We start from the raw sequence: 24,238 nt of genomic DNA, 5'->3' as shown, positions 1-24,238 counted from the left end.
CTGCATGAGGGCCAAAGCGTAATCTACCAAATGGCTTGATGGGGCAGCCCAGAACCAGGCACCGCACTTCCAGGTTTATATGTGTTGGCTACACAATGTTGCTTGGTTCCATCAAATTCTGGGCACCGAGCTATGTAGGCCTGCGGGTCGCCTGCCGTCTAACGGAAAAACCCTGGCACTTTCCAATATTGGAGGTCCAATATGTCCTGTCACTTCAGTGACTTGTGTAGGTTGTATCACTTGCATTACTTGTGTGATGCATAACCATATAACAGCCTATAATCCTATGCAGCGGTATATCGCAATGTACCCAATATGCCCAGTGTTCCTGCAGCGAATACGTAGAAAAAACGAAAGCAAAAAAAATCGAAGGAGAAATGACCGAATTTGTTTGACCGAAAATGGTAGGTATTGTAATATATGTCTAGTAAATAATAGGTGGGGGGTGGGGTAAGGGTAAAGGTATACGTTATGGTAGAGGGGAATTTGGGGGAGGTGCAGGGGGACTACACCTGCATGATTAAAAAAAGTTAAAAAAGCAAAAAGTAATTTTCGTTTATCAGTAAAAATATTAGGTCATTCCTCTATTTTTTTTTTCTTCGAAATGTTCACGGATATCCTTCATGCAGTCCGTGTAACTGGGCAGACTAGTTAACCTGCGGAAACCTGACGGCGGGCAGTGGGCTAATAAATAGAAGAGGTGGCATGGTGGCAAGTGAGGGACCGGCAGGGTCCTGAAGCAGTGGGCTAATATGGTATGATGATGCTCTCTCCGCACGGGCCCATGCAACACTGCGGTACCTCAGCCCAATCAGAATCAGTTTTGGGAACTTGTCAACACACCGGCCAAGTAGAGCCATGGGGCAGCGGCTCTTCTCACACAGCACCGGCCTGCCCATGCTTGTCCTTACTGAAGCGCCCGACTGACACTTATGGTACTACATGTATCGATGTTGAAACGATGAAGGTCGGCGCTATCAGGAGTCGACCTTGTGAAGTATAGGCTTGCCACTCGTCGGAGGCATGTTCAACCCACACTGAAACATTGTTTCCACTATGTAGCAAGATTCTTTACCAAAGAACACTGCAGGTATACTCCCCTGCTACGTCAATGATGAGAAAGCCATGCCACAATATAATCTCTTTATGGTAATTGAGTTGGTTGAAGGATTAAGACAGTAGATTTGTATTGTTCTGTTGCCAACATGGCCCATTTCGATGAGGAAAAATTAGTGATATACCCCAATAATGCTCTCCAAAATATAGTATAATTTAATGTCTCTTAGTGCAGCTAGTATAACAAGAAAACATTTTCCTCTGCAATGATTGACCTGGAAAGTTCAACAAATTTGTCCCCAAAAAAATGCTTTTAATAACCTATAGTTAAAGTCATCTTTTTTATTACACACTGGTGTTAGACTATGTCACTATCTGGATGTCTGTCATCCTCAGCGGACACCCACAAGGGAATTTGGGTGTCATCATGACCCGCTAAATGAAACCCATGATGATATTACATTTCGGGCTCATAAAGCAGTTAAACGGGTTAGGTCTGTGCTACCCGGCGGGTAGCAAGAAAAGGGCATAGCCTTACCCTGTGACTGGCAGGACTCCATAATGTGCAGCCCTGGAGACATAGCATGCTATGCTAGTTTATTTGGCAAATCACACTAACAACGTTAGGGCAGCCTCCTAAACATAACCACAAAGCAGCGACCCTAAAGCAGCGAATAAGAAAAGAGTTCAGAGGGGCAAGCTGGACACATTGGTTTCATTCGAAAATTTCTAAGACGGTGTGTGCTATTGAAATGTAGCAGTAATTGTAATAGTAGTGTAGTAGTTTGTTTACTTTTGAATTTGTATAGCGTGCTGAGCCCTGGGGCATCAAGGCACTGTTACATGACCAGTTACTCAAATGTACAGTAGTAGTAATGAAGTAGTATAATAGTACAGTAGTGGCATTGGTAATAGAAGGTGTCATAATAATATTAATGCAAGTATAGTAGTAATAGTGTAGTAATATAGCAGGAGTATTAGTAGTAGTCTAGCAGTAATAGTGGTATTACTAGCATAGTGTAGTAGTATAGTTTAAGTATTAATATGAAAAGTAGTAGTGGTAGTATTTTGGTAGTACAGTAGTAGTAATAGCAGTATTCATAGTCGAAGTATATAAGAAGTATTGTATCAGTAGCAGTAGTAATAGTAGTAGTTGTAGTTACAGACATATACTAGTAGTAAAAGCATAATACAAGTATAGCAGTACTCTTGTAGTAGTAGTATTGTAGTAATAGCATACTACTAGTAGTGTAATAGTATCATAGAATTATTTGTACGTGTTGTGGTGGAAGCAGTAGCAGCAGCTGTCATAGTGAGTTCTAAAGCATGTAACATCGACCCCATATGAAGCTCTGCTACCCGCCATGTAATGCCCCCCCTATGAAGCTCTGCTACCCGCCATGTAATGCCCCCCCTATGAAGCTGTCCTACCTGGCATGTAACGTCCACCCATATGAAGATGTGCTACCCAGCATGTAATGTCCCTCCATATGAAGCTGTGGTACCTGCCATGTAACGCCCCCCCCACCCTATGAAGCTGTCCTACCTGGCATGTAACGTCCCCCCATATGAACCTGTGCTACCCAGCTTGTAAAGTCCTCCCATATGAACCTGTACTACCCGGCATGCAGCATCCCACCATATGAACCTGTGCTACCCGGCATGTAACGTCCCACCATATGAACCTATGGTACCCGGCATGTAATGTCCCGTCACATGAACTTGTGCTACCCAGCAAGTAATGTCCCCCCTAATGAAGCTCTGCTACCCGGCATGTAATGTCCCCCATATGAAGCTGAGCTACCCGCCATGTAACGCCCCCCCATGAAGCTGTCCTACCTGGCATGTAACGTCCCCCCATATGAACATGTGCTACCCGGCATGTAACATCCCCCCACATGAACTTGTGCTACCCGGTTTGTAACGTCCCCCATATGAACCTGTGCTACCCGGCTTGCAACGTCCCCCCATATGAACCTATGCTACCCGGCATGCAACGTCCCCCCATATGAACCTATGCTACCCGGCATGTAACGTCCCGTAATATGAACATGTGCTACCCAGCATGTAATGTCCCCCCACATGAAGCTGTGCTACCCGGCATGTAATGTCCGCCCCTATGAAGCTGTGCTACCTGGCATGTAACGTCCCCCCATATGAACGTGTGCTACTCAGCATGTAACGTCCCCCCACATGAACCTGAGCTACCTGGCATGTAACGTCCGCCCATATGAACCTGGGCTACCCGGCATGTAAGGTTGCCCCATATTTAAGATAGCTCAGCGGGTTGAACGCTCACTGCTGCGATCTGAGCGTGATCAGCAGGTCGCAGGTTCGAATCCCGGCAAGGCCAACTCAGCCTTTCATCCATCCGAGGTCGATAAATGAGTACCAATTTCAGTTGGGTGATATTGTATGTAAATATGTGCTCTGTAAAGAGCTTTGGATTAAGGCGCTATATAAATAACAGATCATTATCATTAACATCATTATATGTACCTGTGCTACCTGGCTATATAAATGCCAAATTACTATTATTATTATATAACGTCCCCCTATATGTACCTGTGCTAACCGGAATGTAACATCCCGCATTATAAACTTGTGCTACCTGGCATGTAATGTCTCCCCATATGAAGCTGTTCTACCTGGCAGGTAACGTCCCCCCATATGAACCTGTGCTACCCAGCATGTAACGTACCCCCATATGAACATGTGCTACCCGGCATGTAACATCCCCCCCATATGAACATGTGCTACTCGGCATGTAAGATCCCCCCATATGAACATGTGCTACCCGGCATGTAACATCCCCCTACATGAACATGTGTTACCCGGATTGTAACGTCCCCCCATATGAAGCTGTGCTACCTGGCATGTAACATCCCCCCATATGAAGCTGTTCTACCTGGCAGGTATCATCCCCCCATATGAACATGTGATACCCGGCTTGTAATGTCCCCCCCATATGAACCTGTGCTACCCGGCATGTAACATCCCCCCATATGAACCTTTTGCTACCTGGCATATAACGTCCCTCCATATGAACCTGTGCTACACGGCATGGAACGTCCGACCATATGAACATGTGCTACCCGGCATGAAACTGCCTCCCATATGAACCTGTGCTACCCTGCATGTAACGTCCCTCTATATGAACCTGTGTTACCCAGCATGTAACATTCCCCCATATGAACCTGTGCTACCTGGCATGTAACGTCTCCATATGAACATGTGCCACCTGACATGTAATTTCCACCAATATGAACCTTTGCTACCAGGCATGTAATGCCCCCCCCCATATGAAGCTGTGCTACCCAGGATGTAATGTCCCCCCATATGAAGCTGTGCTACCCGGCATGTAACATGCCGCATATGAACCTGTGCTACCTGGCTTGTAACATCCCTCCATATGAACCTGTGCTACCCTGCATGTAACGTCCCTCCATAAGACCTATGCTACCCAGCTTGTACCATCCCCCCCATATGAACGTGTGCTGCCCAGCAGGAAATGTCTCCCAATATGAACGTGTGCTACCCAGCATGTAACGTCCCCCCATATGAACCTGTGCTACCCGGCATGTAACATCCCCCAACATGAACCTGTGCTACCCGGCTTGTATTGTCCTCCCATATGAACCTCTGCTACCCTGTATGTAACGTCCCTCCATATGAACCTGTGCTACTCAGCATGTAACACCCCCCCCCCCTCCCATATAAACCTGTGCTGCCCGGCATGTAACGTCCCCCATATGAATTTGTGCTACCCTGCATGTAACGTCCCTCCATATGAAACTGTGCTACTCAGCAAGTAACACCCCCCCCCCATATGAACCTGTGCTGCCCGGCAGGTAACGTCCCCATATATGAACCTGTGATACCCGGCATGTAACGTCCCCCCATATGAACCTGTGCTACCCAGCATGTAACGTCCCCCCCATATGAACCTGTGCTGCCTGGCAGGTAACGTCCCCCATATGAACCTGTGCTACCCAGCAGGTAATGCCCCCCGTATGAAGCTGTGCTTCCCGGCATGTAACGCCCCCCGTATGAATCTGTGCTACCCAGCATGTAACGTTCCTCCATAGGAACCTGTGCTACCCAGCAAGTAACATCCCCCCCATATGAACCTGTGCTGCCCGGCAGGTAACGTCCTCCCATATGAAACTGTGCTACCCAGCAAGTAACACCCCTCCATATGAACCTGTGCTGCCCAGCAGGTAACATCCCCCCATATGAACCTGTGCTGCCCAGCAGGTAACATCCCCCCATATGAACCTGTGCTACCCGGCATGTAACGCCCCTCCCCCCCAATATGAACCTGTGCTGCCTGGCAGGTAACGTCCCCATTTATGAACCTGTGCTAACCGGCATGTAACGTCCCCCCATATGAACCTGTGCTACCCAGCATGTACCGTCCCCCCATATGAACCTGTGCTGCCCGGCAGGTAACGTCCCCCCATATGAACCTGTGCTACCCAGCAGGTAATGTCCCCTGTATGAATCTGTGCTACCCGGCATGTAACGCCCCCCGTATGAACCTGTGCTACCCTGCATGTAACGTCCCCCATATGAATCTGTGCTACCCTGCATGTAATGTCCCTCCATATGAACCTGTGCTACCCAGCAAGTAACATCCCCTCCCCCCATATGAACCTGTGCTGCCTGGCAGGTAACGTCCCCCAATATGAACCTGTGCTACCCGGCATGTAACGTCCCCCCCATATGAACCTGTGCTACCCAACAAGTAACATCCCCCCCATATGAACATGAGCTACCCAGCAAGTAACACCCCCCCCCGTATGAACCTGTGCTGCCCGGCAGGTAACATCCCCCATATGAACCTGTGCTACCCAGCATGTAGCGTCCCCCCATATGAACCTGTGCTACCCAGCAAGTAACATCCCCCCATATGAACCTGTGCTACCCAGCAAGTAACATCCCCCCATATGAACATGTGCTACCCAGCATGTACCATCCCCCCCCATATGAACCTGTGCTGCCCGGCAGGTAACGTCCCCCCATATGAACCTGTGCTGCCCGGCAGGTAACATCCCCCCCATATGAACCTGTGCTGCCTGGCAGGTAACGTCCCCCCATATGAACCTGTGGTACCTGGCATGTAACATCCCCCCCATATGAACCTGTACTACCCAGCATGTAACGGCCCCCCATGAACCTGTGCTACCATGCATGTAACGTCCCGCATATGAACCTGTGCTTTCCTGCATGTAACTTCCCTCCATAGGAACGTATGCTACCCAGCAGGTGACACCCCCTCCCCCATATGAACCTGTGCTGTCCGGCATGTAACGTCCCCCACATGAATCTGTGCTACCGTGCATGTAACATCCCCCCATATGAACCTGTGCTGCCCGGCAGGTAACATCCCTCCATATGAACGTATGCTGCCCGGCATGTAACGTCCCCCATATGAACCTGTGCTGTCCGGCATGTAACGTCCACCCATATGAACCTGTGTTACCCGGCAGGTAACATCCCCCCATATGAACCTCTGCTACCCGACATGTAACGTCCCTCTATATGAACCTGTGCTGTCCGGCATGTAACGTCCCTCCATATGAACCTGTGTTACCCGGCAGATAACATCCCCCCATATGAACCTCTGCTACCCAACATGTAACGTCCCTCTATATGAACCTGTGCTGTCCGGCATGTAACGTCCCTCCATATGAACCTGTGCTACTCAGCAAGTAACCCCCCCCATATGAACCTGTGCTGCCCGGCAGGTAACGTCCCCATATATGAACCTGTGCTAACCAGCATGTAACGTCCCCTCCATATGAACCTGTGCTGCCCGGCAGGTAACGTCCCCCCATATGAACCTGTGCTACCCAGCAGGTAACTTCCCCGTATGAAGCTGTGCTTCCCAGCATGTAACGCCCCCGTATGAACCTGGGATACCCGGCATGTAACATCCACCATATGGACCTGTGCTACCCTGCAAGTAACGTCCCTCCATGTGAACGTATGCTACCCAGCATGTGACATCCCCCCATATGAACCTGTTCTGTCCGGCATGTAACGTCCCCCAAATGAATCTGTGCTGCTCGGCAGGTAACGTCCCCCCATATGAACCTGTGCTACCCAGCAAGTAACATCCCCCCCCCCCATATGAACCTGTGCTGCCCGGCAGGTAACGTCCCCATATATGAACCTGTGCTAACCGGCATGTAACATCCCCCATATGAACCTGTGCTACCCAGCATGTACCGTCCCCCCATATGAACCTGTGCTACCCGGCATGTAACGTCCCCCCATATGAACTTGTGCTACCCAGCAAGTAACATCCCCCCCCATATGAACCTGTGCTGCCCGGCAGGTAACGTCCCCATATATGAACCTGTGCTGCCCGGCAGGTAACGTCCCCATATATGAACCTGTGCTGCCCGGCAGGTAACGTCCCCCATATGAATCTATGCTACCCTGCAGGTAGCGTCCCCCCATATGAACCTGTGCTGCCCGGCAGGTAACGTCCTCCCATATGAAACTGTGCTACCCAGCAAGTAACACCCCCCCCATATGATCCTGTGCTGCCCGGCAGTTAACATCCCCCCATATGAACCTGTGCTGCCCGGCAGGTAACATCCCCCCATATGAACCTGTGCTACCCGGCATGTAACGCCCCTCCCCCCCAATATGAACCTGTGCTGCCTGGCAGGTAACGTCCCCATTTATGAACCTGTGCTAACCGGCATGTAACGTCCCCCCATATGAACCTGTTCTACCCAGCATGTACCGTCCCCCCATATGAACCTGTGCTGCCCGACAGGTAACGTCCCCATATATGAACCTGTGCTGCCCGGCAGGTAACGTCCCCATATATGAACCTGTGCTGCCCGGCAGGTAACGTCCCCCCATATGAACCTGTGTTACCCAGCAGGTAACGTCCCCCATATGAATCTATGCTACCCTGCAGGTAACGTCCCCCCATATGAACCTGTGCTTCCCGGCAGGTAACATCCCCCCCATATGAACCTGTTCTGTCCGGCATGTAACGTCCCCCATATGAATCTGTGCTACCCTGCATGTAACATCCCTCCATATGAACCTGTGCTACCCAGCAAGTAACATCCCCTCCCCCCATATGAACCTGTGCTGCCTGGCAGGTAACGTCCCCCAATATGAACCTGTGCTACCCGGCATGTAACGCCCCCCCATATGAACCTGTGCTACCCAACAAGTAACATCCCCCCCCATATGAACATGAGCTACCCAGCAAGTAACACCCCCACCGTATGAACCTGTGCTGCCCAGCAGGTAACATCCCCCATATGAACCTGTGCTACCCAGCATGTAGCGTCCCCCCATATGAACCTGTGCTACCCAGCAAGTAACATCCCCCCATATGAACCTGTGCTACCCAGCAAGTAACATTGCCCCCATATGAACATGTGCTACCCAGCATGCACCACCCCCCCCCATATGAACCTGTGCTGCCCGGCAGGTAACGTCCCCCCATATGAACCTGTGCTGCCCGGCAGGTAACATCCCCCACATATGAACCTGTGCTACCTGGCAGGTAACGTCCCCCCACATGAACCTGTGGTACCTGGCATGTAACATCCCCCCCATATGAACCTGTACTACCCAGCATATAACATCCCCCCCATATGAACCTGTGCTGGCCGGCATGTAACGGCCCCCCATGAACCTGTGCTACCATGCATGTAACATCCCGCATATGAACCTGTGCTTTCCTGCATGTAACGTCCCTCCATAGGAACGTATGCTACCCAGCAGGTGACACCCCCTCCCCCATATGAACCTGTGCTGTCCGGCATGTAACGTCCCCCACATGAATCTGTGCCACCTTGCAGGTAACGTCCCCCCATATGAACCTGTGCTGCCCGGCAGGTAACATCCCTCCATATGAACGTATGCTGCCCGGCAGGTAACGTCCCACCATATGAACATGTGCTACCCGGCATGAAACTGGCTCCCATATGAACCTGTGCTACCCAGCATGTAACGTCCCCCATATGAACCTGTGCTGTCCGGCATGTAACGTCCACCCATATGAACCTGTGTTACCCGGCAGGTAACATCCCCCCATATGAACCTCTGCTACCCGACATGTAACGTCCCTCTATATGAACCTGTGCTGTCCGGTATGTAACGTCCCTCCATATGAACCTGTGTTACCCGGCAGATAACATCCCCCCATATGAACCTCTGCTACCCAACATGTAACGTCCCTCTATATGAACCTGTGCTGTCCGGCATGTAACGTCCCTCCATATGAACCTGTGCTACTCAGCAAGTAACACCCCCCCAAATGAACCTGTGCTGCCCGGCAGGTAACGTCCCCATATATGAACCTGTGCTACCCAGCATGTAACGTCCCCTCCATATGAACCTGTGCTGCCCGGCAGGTAACGTCCCCCCATATGAACCTGTGCTACCCAGCAGGTAACGACCCCGTATGAAGCTGTGCTTCCCAGCATGTAACGCCCCCGTATGAACCTGGGCTGCCCGGCATGTAACATCCACCATATGGACCTGTGCTACCCTGCAAGTAACGTCCCTCCATGTGAACGTATGCTACCCAGCATGTGACATCCCCCCATATGAACCTGTTCTGTCCGGCATGTAACGTCCCCCAAATGAATCTGTGCTGCTCGGCAGGTAACGTCCCCCCATATGAACCTGTGCTACCCAGCAAATAACATCCCCCCCCATATGAACCTGTGCTGCCTGACAGGTAACGTCCCCATATATGAACCTGTGCTAACCGGTATGTAACATCCCCCATATGAACCTTAGCTACCCAGCATGTACCGTCCCCCCATATGAACCTGTGCTACCCGGCATGTAACGTCCCCCCATATGAACCTGTGCTACCCAGCAAGTAACATCCCCCCCCCCATATGAACCTGTGCTGCCCGGCAGGTAACGTCCCCATATATGAACCTGTGCTGCCCGGCAGGTAACGTCCCCATATATGAACCTGTGCTGCCCGGCAGGTAACGTCTCCCCATATGAACCTGTGTTACCCAGCAGGTAATGTCCCCCATATGAATCTATGCTACCCTGCAGGTAACGTCCCCCCATATGAACCTGTGCTGCCCGGCAGGTAACATCCCTCCATATGAACGTATGCTGCCCGGCAGGTAACGTCCCACCATATGAACCTGTGCTACCCGGCATGAAACTGGCTCCCATATGAACCTGTGCTACCCAGCATGTAACGTCCCACATATGAACCTGTGCTTCCCAGCATGTAACGTCCCCATATATGAACCTGTGCTACCCAGCATGCATCGTCCCCCCATATGAACCTGTGTTACCCGGCAGGTAACATCCTCCCATATGAACCTCTGCTACCCGACATGTAACGTCCCTCTATATGAACCTGTGCTGTCCGGCATGTAACGTCCCTCCATATGAACCTGTTACCCGGCAGGTAACACCCCCCCATATGAACCTCTGCTACCCAACATGTAACGTCCCTCTATATGAACCTGTGCTGTCCGGCATGTAACGTCCCTCCATATGAACCTTTGCTACTCAGCAAGTAACACCCCCCCATATTTGTTTGTTTGTTTGTTTGTTTATTTATTTGTATGGCGCACCTTACCCAGGGGCAACAGGGCGCAGGCAGAAGATAATTCGAAGCTTACAATGTTGCAGAAATATACACATTGAGGTAGTGATAGAGATAATCAGAATTACAGAATAAGAAATGTACATATCTTCATACATACAAAGTCAATATCTATGCAGGGGTAAATATACAAATATACAAATATGTACAGGGCTGTTAGAGGCGGGTACTCCTGAGAAAACATATTCAAGATTACAGGAATAGGAGGTATGGAAATGTATACAAATCTTCATACATAAAAGGTCACTATCTATACAGGAGGTAAGTGTACAGATGTGTGCTGTAAGGGCTGTTAGAGGCGAGGGCGAGGTCGCGAACAAGGTATCACTATCTATCCCTAGGTATAGAAAGTGCAGCTACATACAAGGGTTATTGAAGTTAAGGTGACTGATGAGGTGTCTTCTAAAGTGTAAGTATGGTTGGTCAGCTCTTAGTTTGTGTGGCAGCGAATTCCAGAGCATGGCAGCTTTCACCAGGAAACTGTTCCCACCAATGGTGGAGAGTTTGAATCTGGGAATTATCAGGCGGTTGGAATTGATAGTTCTTGTTTGTCGGATGGAGGACTTTCTCTTTACCTTGTCCATCAGGTAGCTGGGGGCGGCATTGTTGAGGGCTTTATGGGTTAGGGAGGCCAACTTTAGTTTGATTTTGTTGTCTGTGGAGAGCCATTTCTGTTGGCGTCTGGTGGTAGAGATATGATCTCTCTTATTAATGCCGAGGGCAGCTCTCAAGGCATTGTTTTGTAGGATTTGAAGCCTGTGGATAATGGCTTTGTTAGCGCCACTATAGAGGGCATTACAATAATCGAGCCTAGATAGTATGAGTGCTCTTACCAGGATCAAGCAGCTGTCATTGGATAGGAATGGTCTGCCTGCCCTTATTAATTTGCAGGTGTACGCAGTGGTAGATGCTAGTGAGTTGACCTGTTTAGTGAATGACATAGTGGCATCTAGATAAAAGCCGAGGGTTTTTACTTCCCTGGATACTCTAATGAGATTGCCATCTATGTTGAATTCGGCATATTCAAGGCCTAATTTGTTGATATTACCGGGGGAACCTAAGATGATGAGCTCTTTCTTGTCATCATTCAGGCATAGACCATTCGATGCCATCCATGCCTGAATGATGAGATATACCCTATTCACCAACTCTCTGTCCTTACTGTGATCCCCTGAAAGTGGGAGGAGAATCTGAGTGTCATCAGCATAGTTAGTGTAGGTGACACCCAGATGGTCCAGATCGTCGAACAGGGGTTTGGTGAAGATGTTATATAGTGTGGGGGAGACGCATGAGCCCTGCGGGACTCCACAAGTAATAGGAGAGGGGTCTGCTGCTGCTGAAGGGGAGAAGACTCTCATGGTTCTCTCGCTCAGAAAGGATTCAATCCATTTGATAGCTTCTGGGGAGAAGTGAGCAGCTGAGTCAAGGTGTTTGCAGAGGACCTTGTGGTCAACGAGGTCGAAAGCCGCGGAGAGGTCGAGTAAGAGGACGAGTGCTGTCTTGCCCTTGTCCCTAAGATCATCAATTTGGGTTTTCAGATCGATAAGGGCTGTTTCCGTATGAAACTGTGCTGCCCGGCAGGTAACGTCCCCATATATGAACCTGTGCTACCCGGCATGTAACGTCCCACCCATATGAACCTGTGCTACCCACCATGTAACGTCCCCCCCATATGAACCTGTGCTGCCCGGCAGGTAACGTCCCCCCATATGAACCTGTGCTACCCAGCAGGTAACGTCCCCGTATGAAGCTGTGCTTCCTAGCATGTAATTCCCCCGTATGAACCTGGGCTACCCGGCATGTAACATGCACCATATGGACCTGTGCTACCCTGCATGTAACGTCCCTCCATGTGAACGTATGCTACCCAGCATGTGACATCCCCCCATATGAACCTGTTCTGTCCGGCATGTAACGTCCCCCAAATGAATCTGTGCTACCCAGCATGTAACGTCCCTCCATATGTTCCTGTTCTCCCCAGCAAGTAACATCCCCCCCATATGAACCTGTGCTGCCTGGCAGGTAATTTCCCCATATATGAACCTGTGCTAACCGGCATGTAACGTCCCCCATATGAACCTGTGCTACCCAGCATGTACCGTCCCCCCATTTGAACCTGTGCTACCCGGCATGTAACGTCCCCCCATATGAACCTGTGCTACCCAGCAAGTAACATCCCCCCCATATGAACCTGTGCTGCCCGGCAGGTAACTTCCCCTTATATGAACCTGTGCTGCCCGGCAGGTAACGTCCCCCCATATGAACCAGTGTTACCCAGCAGGTAACGTCCTCTGTATGAAGCTGTGCTACCCGGCATGTAACATCCACCATATGAACCTGTGCTACCCAGCATGTGACATCACCCCCATATGAACCTGTTCTGTCCAGCATGTAACGTCCCTCCATATGAACCTGTGCTACCCAGCAAGTAACATCCCCTCCCCCATATGAAACTGTGCTGCCCGGCAGGTAACATCCCCCAATATGAACCTGTGCCACCCGGCATGTAACGTCCCCCCATATGAACCTGTGCTACCCAGCAAGTAACACCCCCCCATATGAACCTGTGCTACCCAGCAAGTAACACCCCCCCATATAGTAACACCCCCCCCCATATGAACCTGTGCTGCCTGGCAGGTAACGTCCCCCATATGAACCTGTGCTACCCGGCATGTAACGTCCCCCCATATGAACCTGTGCTACCCAGCATGTAGCGTCCCCCCAAATGAACCTGTGCTAACCAGCAAGTAAAATCCCCCCCATATGAACCTGTGCTACCCAGCAAGTAAGACCCCCCATATAGTAACACCCCCCCCCATATGAACCTGTGCTGCCTGGCAGGTAACGTCCCCCATATGAACCTGTGCTACCCGGCATGTAACGTCCCCCATATGAACCTGTGCTACCCAGCATGAAGCGTCCCCCCAAATGAACCTGTGCTAACCAGCAAGTAAAATCCCCCCCATATGAACCTGTGCTACCCAGCATGTACCATCCCCCCCATATGAACCTGTTCTGCCCAGCAGGTAACGTCCCCCCCATATGAACCTGTGCTGCCCGGCAGATACCCCCCCCCCCATATGAACCTGTGCTGCCCGGCATGTAACATCCCCCCCCATATGAACCTGTGCTGCCCGGCATGTAGCGCCCCCCATATGAACCTGTGCTACCCGGCCTGTAATGTCCCGCATATGAACCTGTGCTTCCCTGCATGTATCGTCCCTCCATATGAACCTGTGCTGTCCGGCAGGTAACGTCCCCCCATATGAACTTCTGCTACCCAACATGTAACGTCCCATATATGAACCTGTGCTATCCAGCATGAAACGTCCCCCATATGAACCTGTGTTACCCGGCAGGTAACATCCCCCATATGAACCTCTGCTACCCGACAAGTAACATCCCTCTATATGAACCTGTGCTGCCCGGCATGTAACGTCCCTCCATTTGAACCTCTGCTACCCTACATGTAACGTCCCTCCATATGAACCTGTGCTACCCGGCATGTAACATCCCTCTATATGAACCTGTGTTACCCGCCATGTAACTTCCCTCCATTTGAACCTCTGCTACCCTACATATAACGTCCCTCTATATGAACCTGTGCTGTCCGGCATGTAACGTCCCCTCATATGAACCTCTGCTACCCGACTTGTAACGTCCCTCCATATGAACCTCTAGGATGTGAGGTATATCCACCTGTTTCAGTGACAGACTGCAGAGAGTTTTCATGGAATATGCATTGATCATTGGGATAAGAAAAGTAGGCCCCTCCCCATTATATGATTGATGGACTAATTACATTATTCCTGTAAATAAGGCGGGCTGGTCTTTCCAATCTGGATTAACACCGGGCGGGGTTCGGTCTTGCCCTGGTGTGCCGGTGGTATTGCAGATGGTAATGTTGTCTGCTTCTCCTCATAGCGCTGAGAAACGCACACCGCCTATTTCCCTGTCCCTGTCCCACTCCGCCAGGGAAACCCAAAGGATAATGGGAAGGGTCAGAGAAAGGATTCAGAAAGCGTGTCTCCCCACGTGCTTACCAATCGGTGCCATTTTAAGCAGCCATCAAATTGAGGCCCTCAGAGTTTGACCATGTCTGGCAGGTCAGCCACTTCACAACAGGCACCATTTTAGTTCCAAGTCGCGATCTAAAGCCTGAGTTTTTAGTTAAGAACCGCTAAGTACATGGTTTCTCTGGATTTGACTCTCCAGGTATTTTGGATTACAATTCCCATGATCCTTCACCGCTGATGCCACTGGCTTGTGCTAATGGGAGTTGGAGTCCAAAATATCTGAAGGACCACATCATGAGTAGCCACGCTTTAGGAGCACACATGAGTGGACATGACAGTGTCATGTCCAATCCGGAGCATGGAAGGATACGATCATAATTCTGCAAAAGAAGGAATGGAAGGCAGAAAGGTGCCCTTTGACCCGGAAGTCCTTTTCTGCGACTTCCCCTCTAGTCTGCACGTCTGGATGTTGGACACACAGAGGCCACATGATGACATTTCAACTAAGGGGCTTCTCTCCCTGCTCCCCTCTAAAGATGTATGAGAGCGTAAGCGTGAAAGAAGCGAACGCTGGAATATCAGAGATATCCACAGCCTTGTCAGTGGAGGCAGAATGGGCAGGGAATGCAGCTGGTTGCACCCTGTGACTCTGTCTCATTTCAATATTCTCTGGGCAATGACTCAAATCAGTTGACTAGGGTCAAGTGTGGCAGCAGTGATCGCGGCTGAAACAACATTTCCAGTGTCCGTTTCTGGCCTGCTCGATTTCCAGCAAATTACTGTTTTTATATGAAATGTCCGAGATGAAAGAGAGTTCCAGGTGTGCCAGGTCCAAGCTCTTGGTAGTGGCCGGACCTTGGGGTGGTGCACACATGCAAGACTGACTGCAAGTGTCAACATGGTCCATGGCATGACCTTATTTTCAGCTTGAAAGATGTCACAGGGCACAGGGATTCAGTGAAGGGGCACCCACCCAAGATGTCAGTGACTTATCAGTGAGTTGAAATTCCTAAACTGTTGCCCCGGAGTAACTCTGCATGGTGGTCTATTGCCCCTCCCACCCTCTCAGCTTGTGCTTCATCACTGTGGCCTGGCTGCTCTGCAAGGGCCATATGACCAGTCCCCCCCCCCTACACTCCCCACTAGGCTGCAGTGAAGGTGCAACTCCTGTTTTACCAGGACTGTTCTCGTGCAATGAGCGCAACCACTTGATGGACCCCCCGGAAAGCGAATGCATGTTTAAAATCAGACAATTCCTTCGAGCTAAAAAAAATAGATAAAGAAACTCTCATTATGATAATAATATTAATCATACATGTTTGTATGAACTGCTTCCTGCTGGTTTCCTCTCACTTTTAAGCACTGGAAACACACGTATTACTATTTCCCAAATCAATGGGTTCAGAAGCATGTAAGATTGGATCTGTGCGGGGGGGGGGGTAGTGGGGGTGCATATGAACATGTGATCTGCAGACTGGATCCACGTTGGCCGACACCCCTTAACTTGTGAGCACTGCAGCCCACCATCACTGATGCACAGTACATCCAGGATATCTTAATATCCAGAATTCTGACCTCCGAATAAAAAGGCACGAGCAGAAAGCACAAGTGCTGGAGTGAATTTGTTCAGGGCCTATTTTTAAGGCTGCTCTAAAGCACACTTGTGATCTTGGCACTTTGCTATATTTCGTTTTGTTTTTCGGATGATGGGCCGGCCACTCTGCCTTATTTACTCGAGTGAGCGGTGCGGGGGAACTTGGGCGCATTGTCAATAAGGGTGGGGTCGAGGTATGCATGTTACTGGTGCTCTCTGCAGCATCTGCACCAACCCACACGGCATCCTCTTGCCCCATCTACATAGTCCACATCATCACGCCTCACACTCCACCTTTTCACTTGTGCAGTGGGTGCAAATTGTGCTGGGACTTAAATACCCCCGCGGTTGGAGCCCCACAATGTGTTCTTCCTATTGGAATGCCATCCTAGAATAGAAAATTCAATTCCGTTATGATTTGCGATCACCCACTCAGATAAATCCTCGGCTTCTGCCCTCAGGCCTGGTCTAGGTATATCATTCTGGCTCAGGAAGCTAAATAGCAGGGAGTGTATCTAGACCCTACCTTCTCCCTTCAGGGAAAGATGGACCAAGTTGTCCAAGTAGGATTTCATTAACTTAGACCCAAACTGAGGCTTTTTCCTTATTTGGTGTTTCCCTACAGAGTTTAGGTGCAGGGTCTACAATCTTTGGCTCTCCAGAAGGTTTGAACTACCATCCCCATCAACTCTAGCCAGCATAATCAATGCTGAAGGATCATGGGAGTTGTAGTGGATGGATTTCTAGCGGTATGGAGTGAGTGTTTATGCTCCGAGTTTGATGGTTGAATTTGTAGTGGTTTAGAGCGGTGTGTGTGCCTCCAAAGCAAAGCTTTTGGCCAGGAGTTCCCTTTTTGGCTCATGCTGGTTTATGTTATTTGGTGGTGGTTGTCGATTATTGCTGGTCCCCCTGGAAGAAAAGCCGAACAAGTTAATAGTAGAAAAGCATATATATATAATATAAAAGGAAAGTATTTTTTTTAAACCCACTATAATATGGAGGTTAAACGAAATTCATACATTTGTTAGTCCAATTACTGAGCACACATATCCTTGGAGCATTTGTTTTTCTGCCATTGAACTGGGTTTTGTTTGCTTGAAAAGTGTGAGCGTGGCTTATGAAGTGATCAAGGTTATCCTTTGGTTGGCTGCACGCTGGGAAAGGATGTCGCGCGCCCGATGCGCTGCGCGTTTCTACCCCCCTCAGAATACCACTGCGTGCCGACTTGTGCGATAGAGCCGGCTGTAGCGGGGGACTTTCGAGGAAAAAATGTGTTTCTTTTCCTGAGGCTATGACTGCTCTACTAAAAAAGAAAACGCTGTAATGTCCCAAAAGAATTTAGCTAAATTCGTTTAGATGTAGAGCATAGAGGAATGTCTACAGGCCTGGCTTTGAAACCTATCGGATTGCCCGGGTGACTTACCAAGAACCTACACAAGTATTTGCTGAGGTTTGTTAGGGTTCCCCCTAGTGTGTTAACCAGCTCAGCTTTGCTAGATCATTCTGCGTGCCTGTTCATAGTGTGAAGGTCACTGAAAACATAAAGCATGATTGTGTGGGCCTAACACCCGTGTTAAATGTGTGGGGGGAATGCGAGAGAGAGACAGCAGGACTATGATCTGGGGGGCGACTTTGTGGCTGAGCAAACTCTATGCTCTCCCTGCAGTGGCCTTCTGTGTGGCCCCTTTTACTAGGGGAGTGTTTCTGCAGCGAGGAAGAAGGCAGCACAGGGAACCGTCCTGCCTGCTTGGACTCCACTGACACCGCGATGGAGGAAAGTGGCTGGCATGCCGTGTTAGGCAGATAGAGAGCACCGCATGCCATTCAAGAGAAAAAGCAGACACTGGGGGAGAGATAAGTCCCAGCTTTGATTGCTAGCTTTCAATGACAGATGGCCATGCAAAGGGCTGCTTAAGATAGCATATTTATCCTCATGAAATATCAATACAATCTGTTTTCTTTTTTTAAATAAAACATGTTCAAATTACATAACGTTTCAGGTATGCTTCATAAAGCATGCTGGACTTCCTCCAGAAGGCTGTACCAGTTTGTATTGTTTACATGACAATTATATTACATGTTATGTGTATATGATTTCAAAAGAATGCATAGCTTCCTCCAGAATGCTGTACCTCTTTGGATTGTTTCCCCAGCATTTTGTATTAGATCCTAGGTATGCTTCACAAAGGATGCATATCTTTCTCTAGAAGGCTGTACCTTTGTTGCGTTGGTTCCCTTACATATTATATCACATTCTAGGTATGCGTTATTAAGGATGCATAGCTTCCCCCAGAAGGCTGTACCTGTGTTGCATTGGTTCCTTGACATATTATATTAAATTCTGGGTATGCTTCACAAAGGATGCATAGCTGTCTGTAGAAACCTGTATTGCATTGGTTCCCTGACATATTATATCACATTCAAGGTATGCGTTATTAAGGATGCATAGCTTCCACCAGAAGGCTGTACCTGTGTTGCATTGGTTCCTTTACATATTATATTAAATTCTGGGTATGCTTCATAAAGGATGCATAGCTGTCTCTAGAAACCTGTATTGCATTGGTTCCCTGACATATTATATCACATTCTAGGTATGCGTTATTAAGGATGCATAGCTTCCCCCAGAAGGCTGTACCTGTGTTGCATTGGTTCCTTGACATATTATATTAAATTCTGGGTATGCTTCACAAAGGATGCATAGCTGTCTGTAGAAACCTGTATTGCATTGGTTCCCTGACATATTATATCACATTCAAGGTATGCGTTATTAAGGATGCATAGCTTCCACCAGAAGGCTGTACCTGTGTTGCATTGGTTCCTTTACATATTATATTAAATTCTGGGTATGCTTCATAAAGGACGCATAGCTGTCTCTAGAAACCTGTATTGCATTGGTTCCCTGACATATTATATCACATTCTAGGTATGCGTTATTAAGGATGCATAGCTTCCCCCAGAAGGCTGTACCTGTGTTGCATTGGTTCCCTGACATATTATATCACATTCAGGGTATGGTTTATTAAGGATGCATAGCTTCCCCCAGAAGGCTGTACCTGTGTTGCATTGGTTCCTTGACATATTATATTAAATTCTGGGTATGCTTCATAAAGGATGCATAGCTGTCTCTAGAAACCTGTATTGCATTGGTTCCCTGATATATTATATTACATTCTAGGTATGCTTTATAAAGGATGCATAGCTTCCTCCAGAAGGCTGTAACTGTGTTGCATTGGTTCCCTGACATATTATATTTCATTCTAGGTATGCTTCATGAAGGATGCATAGCTTCCCCAGAAGGCTGTACCAGTTTGTATTGTTTACCTGACAATTAGATTATGTTTCAGGTGTGTAGGATTCATAAATGATGCATAGCTTCCTCCAGAAGGCTGTACCTCTTTGCATTGATTTCCAGACATATTACATTGCATTCTAGGTATGCTTCACAAAGGATGCACAGCTTCTTCCAGAAGGCTGTACAGTGTGCATTGGGTTCCTGGGCTGTTACATTCTTGGTATTAATTAATCTTTCATAACATTGGAGACCAGTCTCTAAGCATGGGCCGCAATTTGCTCTCCATTGTCTTGCTTTCAAGACAAACACGTTCCCCCTGAGCTATATTCCCAGCCCATAAAGGCTGCATAGCTTTCTCCAGAAGGCTGCACCTGTGTTGCATTGATTCCCTGACAGATTGCATTATACGTGATGTATGCTTCATAATGGATGCATAGCTTTCTCTAGAAGGATGCACCTGTGTTTCATTAGTACCCTGACAGATTGCATTACATGTAAGGTATGCTTCATAATGGATGCATAGCTTTCTCCAGAAGGCTGCACCTGTGTTGCATTGATTCCCTGACAGATTGCATTATACGTGATGTATGCTTCATAATGGATGCATAGCTTTCTCCAGAAGGCTGCACCTGTGTTGCATTGATTCCCTGACAGATTGCATTACACGTGATGTATGCTTCATAATGGATGCATAGCTTTCTCCAGAAGGCTGCACCTGTGTTGCATTGATTCCCTGACAGATTGCATTATACGTGATGTATGCTTCATAATGGATGCATAGCTTTCTCCAGAAGGCTGCACCTGTGTTGCATTGATTCCCTGACAGATTGCATTATACGTGATGTATGCTTCATAATGGATGCATAGCTTTCTCCAGAAGACTGCACCTGTGTTGCATTGATTCCCTGACAGATTGCATTACATGTGAGGTATGCTTCATAATGGATGCATAACTTTTTCTAGAAGGCTGCACCTGTGTTGCATTGGTTCCCTGACAGATTGCATTATACGTGATGTATGCTTCATAATGGATGCATAACTTTCTCTAGAAGGCTGCAGCTGTGTTGTGCTCGTTCCCTAACAGATTGCATTACACGTGATGTATGCTTCATAATGGATGCATAGCTTTCTCTAGAAGGCTGCAGCTGTGTTGTGCTCGTTCCCTAACAGATTGCATTACATGTGAAGTATGCTTCATAGTGGATGCATAGCTTTCTCTGGAAGGCTGCACCTGTGGTGCTTTGGTTCAGTGACAGATTGCATTACACATGTATGCTTCATAATGGATGCCTAGCTTTCTCTAGAAGGCTGCACCTGTGTTGAATTGGTTCTGTGACTGATTGCATAACATGTGAGTTATGCTTCATACTGCATACATAGCTTCCTTTAGAAGGCTGCACCTGTGTTGCATTGGTTTCCTGACAGATTGCATTACACGTGAAGTATGCTTCATAATGGATGCATAACTTTCTCGAAAAAGGTTGCACCTGTGTTGCATTGGTTCCCTGACTGATTGCATTACACGTGAGGTATTCCTCATAATGGATACATAGCTTTCTCTAGAAGGCTCTACCTGTGTTGCATTGGTTTCCTGACAGATTGCATTACACGTGAAGTATGCTTCATAATGGATGCATAACTTTCTCGAAAAAGGTTGCACCTGTGTTGCATTGGTTCCCTGACTGATTGAATTACACGTGAGGTATTCCTCATAATGGATACATAGCTTTCTCTAGAAGGCTGCACCAGTGTTGCATTGGTTCCCTGACAGATTGCATTACACATGAGGTATTCCTCATAATGGATGCATAGCTTTCTCTGGAAGGCTGCACCTGTGTTGCATTGGTTCCGTGACAGATTGCATTACACATGAGGTATGCTTTATAATGGCTGCATAGCTTTCTCTAGAAGGCTGCCCCTGCGTTGCATTGATTCCCTGATAGATTGCATTACACGTGAAGTATGCTTCAGAATGCATACATAGCTTCCTCTACAAGGCTGTATTTCTTTCCATTGTTTAACTGACAGACTACATTCCATTTTAGATATGCTTCATAGAGGATGCTGTGGCGGGTTAGGAGTCGGAGTCGGATAAATTAAGACATTTTGACTTATGTTTAATAAAATGATAAGGATAGGGCCCGTCTTTATCTCTGCCCATCTAAATAAATTAAAGGTGCTCCAAGGTCATCAGAAAGTCCCAAATGAATGTGTCCACTGCCCAAACTAACTGTAACTTAGCCAGCTATTAACTAACTTAAATAACACCAAGAGAATGTCTCTCTTCTCCTGGTTGCCTCTTATGGCAATGCCTCTTATTTGTTCCAAGGTTTCCTTGGTATTGTCTCTTTGAATAGTCTCTTGACACCTCTTTCATAAGTTCTAGTAGTTCTTTCAGAATATGCCTGGGTTGATTCCATCTTTAGGTATAGGTTTTCGACAGTTCTCATTCATACACTTCTTACACGATGGTCTAAACTTGTAGGCCTTTCTGAGTCTGGTAACCCATGCTTACTTAGATGGGGTATGCCTCTTTCCAGTTGGACCATTCCATTTCCTGGCGTTTCTCCACTTATTTTGTTCAGAAGATAATTATGTCCCATTCACAATCACAGAATTTGATCTCTGGTTTTTGCCACTCTTTACTTTTTCGGCCTTGGGGCACTTTCCCCTCTTTCACTGGTATTCGGCCCAATCTTTAATGACTTCTCTTTCAGACTGAAGCGTTATTCTCTTTATCGTAGTTTCACAGCTCCAGTTAAACAATCTTACATTCAGTATCTCGTCTATCTCACTGGGACGTGTTCTTCCCTCTTCATAATGATGCCCCAGCGGCCTCCCGGTTCCCCGGTTCTCACCTTTAACCTGTATCTGCGGGGGAATGCTGTAGGGTTCGGCACATGCTTGGGTCCTCTTCTTTGATTTCTGTTTGATTGCTTCTCAGTATCGCCGGCTTCCCATGCCCGGTCTTCTCTCTCTCTCTGCTGTCAGGTACAGGTGCAGGCACTCAAGAGCTTCGTACACTCCCCTCGGGCATGGCTCCGGCACAGTGCACCAGGCCCTATGCCCACCACGATGTCATTGTGGCCATGCCCCACCCGAATTAGGATTCTCTTCTGCTGCTTAACAACGGCTTCTCCATTCTTGCAAATGCCTGAACTGCAGCGTTTCTCCCAGACATTCAGTGCTTTCTCGAAAGTCGTGGGCTCTGCGCCTCTCGTCTGCTCCACCTCTCCCAGGCGTGATGTCAGGGGGTTCCTCTGTTTACGGTACTCTCTCTCCACCTCACCTCTCCAAAACAAAGACGTCACTGGTTCCCTGGGCGAAATCTCCCCTCATGTTGCCAGGAAAACGCTGAAGCTACCTGACTCTAACCCTGGGGATGGTTGTCTGTGGGAGGACCACATGAGGAGAGAAAACCCACAGGTGAATAGGGTAGACTTGCTCGATAGAACATGGTACACTTCCCCATCTCTAAGGGATAATGACATCCATGTGTTTCCATCTAATCTATGTAAGGCATTTTGTGAGATAGAACATCCTAGTGAAGGTAACAGAATCACCCATATATATCCTTATGAGAAGATTGGGACTAGGAGGAGGGATTGAGTAATGAAGATTGCTACGACTGCAAAGAACAGTGTGCGTAAAGATTGTTGATAACATGTAACCACTGACGGGAGATTCAAATTTGCAGTGGATAACCAAGATGGAGAGAAGGAGAATTCATTCCCGAGGTTGTTCTGGACACAAGAAGGAAGCAGACGGTCTTGCTGACTCGCAGTGAACCTGGGAACGCTGTACGGAGAAAACCGAGGGGGGAGCCTTCCTGCTGCAGGTCCGTGACCCGAGGTGGCTGCTGACAGGAGGCGGATGCAGAGCGGAGGTCCGGGGGTGGATGATGCGACAGTCCGATACAAATGCACGAGGCACACAGAATCGGTGCACGCGAAGGATGACAAAGCCGCCAAAGAAATCCATTGGGCTCATGCAGGCGGCTTGGGAAGCTAGGCACTTTGTCTGGTCTACCGGATACCGGAAAGAATACCAAATAGAAGCTGGAGAAGCCCTAACAGGTAGATAGGAACCCTGGGACTGTATGTAAAGGTCCAAGACCTGTATGGAAAAGAGACTGAGAACCATGATATGATTGCAAAGCAAGTTAAAGCTAAAGCCACTTTGGAATGTGGATAGAAGTATATATTATAATTTTCAAAGACCTGGCATGGAAGTGTATCAGCCACGGAAAGTAACTGGTCTGTGACTTGCACCCAATTATGAACTGTGCAAGGAGTAGATTTTCAAACTACAATTCAGGGGAAGGGAAAGTCTCTCAAAATAATGACCTGTGATTAAATTGTTACAGACTCCTAGCAGGAGAGTATATCAGGAGCCCAAGTGCATTGTAAATGGAAGTATACAGAGTCCTAGCAGGAGAATATACCAGGAACCGAAGTGAAAGTGAATTGTGAATGGGAGTATTACAGGGTCCTGGCAGGAGAATATACCAGGAGCTCAAGTGGAAGGAAAAGATCAACTGTGTATGAAGGACTACAACTGTAATTGTAATCCACGGAAAGGGTGAAGCCCCTGAAGGTCTTGAAGTTGTTTGGTATAGAATTGGTACACATTCCTGGCAGGAGAGTATACCA

This window comes from Ambystoma mexicanum, chromosome 12 (genome assembly GCF_040938575.1).
Source record: "Ambystoma mexicanum isolate Mex_15411 chromosome 12, UKY_AmexF1_1, whole genome shotgun sequence".
Taxonomy (NCBI): domain Eukaryota; kingdom Metazoa; phylum Chordata; class Amphibia; order Caudata; family Ambystomatidae; genus Ambystoma; species Ambystoma mexicanum.
Note: the sequence above shows the minus strand (reverse complement) of the source record.